We start from the raw sequence: 1,723 nt of genomic DNA on the forward strand, positions 1-1,723 counted from the left end.
CATCGTTGCATGCGCTGGTCAAGGTCTTCATAATCAACAGCAGCAGGGAAATTCTTGCTGATGGAAGGCGAACCACCACCACCGCCAATACCCAACATATAACAAGGCGTTGGTGGGTTGGTGGAAAAGGAGGTTCCTGAGGGGCACATCGGGAAGGCGGGGGTGCCGGAGGAACCGGTGGAGAGCAGCAACCTAATAAACAGGGTTTGCTGTTGCCATACTCAACAATAAACTGGTACTTGCCGGGATTGTCTCCAAGGGGGCCAACATTTGGGCAACCTTGCTGGTAGCGTTGCCATAGGGGATCTAGAGACTTCTTTTTCTGGGACTTCCGTTGCCGAGAGGTTTCATCATCATCGTTAGACTGAGTGCAGTCAGGACAATCGTAGATGTTGAACCATTTGTGTCCTGTAGAGCCCTAAAATTGGTAGACAGGATTCCCGTGTCTGTCAAAAGAAGTGATCGGCACTTGGGGTAGTCTAGCTAGAAGCTTTATAGGAAAAAGGGGAGTAACTGGGGCCATGTCTGTCGGCTTGGGAAAAGTGACCTAAGTTCTGCATGCTTCAAGACTCTTGTAAGTGGGATCTGTTTATACAAGCGGGGGAGTCGCTGTTTCAGTAAATCTGGACTCATATGCTGTGATCCATGAGTCTGGGACAAGCTTAACAAGATCTGAGCGGCTCAACTGTCTGGGAACATGAGTCACAGTAGGAGTTCTGTTGGAGTCAATGTGAAGAAATAGGGCAGATTCATTACTGGTGTGGCCAGTATGAAGGTCAAAAGCATGGTTTTGAAGCCGATAGCAAATTTGGTAGTGCAGGGTAGCAACTATTGCATATTCAACTTGGGGTGCGCTAGTGATGTGAACTAGGAACTGCCATGCCGTAGGAAGATTGGGATCCATCAAGGAAACATTGTAGTTAGGGTACAAGGTGTAGAAGACTGTACCATCATTCAGAGTAGTCTGAACATTGGTAATGGTCGCATGCGGATACTACTTAAATCTGGTGTCTAGGAAATCCAGCTTCATTGCCATAGGGAGGCCTTTGCGGCTATGCAAAGTGAGAGTCATCTTGATAGCTCCAAGGTGGAGATGGGTGTAACCCAATGCAAGCCATTGGCGGATGAGATCCGGAGGAATCTCAATTGAAAAATGTTGTTCAGCTCCAGAGGCAGTGACTTGGTTCTGAGAAAAAGGTGAAGCTTGGACATACTCCTTAAGGCCAGAAGTCTTCTTAGGGGCAAGAAGAGTCTTAAACTTTTTTATAATAGAAGTTGGGTTTTGAGGGAAAACATCATAGGGATTGATAATCGGGAAGTTAGTTGTATGAATCTGTTGATCAGCTGGTGTGTAGCTAATCTCATAAAGATAGTCTACTTTAGCTGCATGGGACTGAGGAAATGTAACTGAAGAAGAACTAGGAACAGAAGATCGAGAAGATCTAGAAAACGAGGTTCGGGGTGGTTCCAAAGCCATATGAGAGATGTTAAAAGATCACTTGCTTAAGGAAGATACTCGTCCTGAACGAAAATCTGAAGAAGATGCTTACAAAATAACGAAGCTACTAAGAACCTGTATCTATGCACACAGAAGGTATTCCGAGCCAACAACTAGGACAAAACATGACATTCAGCCTATATCCCAAACCATGCTCAAGGACTGTTATCTGGGCACACATACACAGGAAACAGTAGACGACTCTGACAGCAACCTATTCTGATA

This window comes from Telopea speciosissima, chromosome 8 (genome assembly GCF_018873765.1).
Source record: "Telopea speciosissima isolate NSW1024214 ecotype Mountain lineage chromosome 8, Tspe_v1, whole genome shotgun sequence".
NCBI classification, from domain to species: Eukaryota; Viridiplantae; Streptophyta; class Magnoliopsida; order Proteales; family Proteaceae; genus Telopea; species Telopea speciosissima.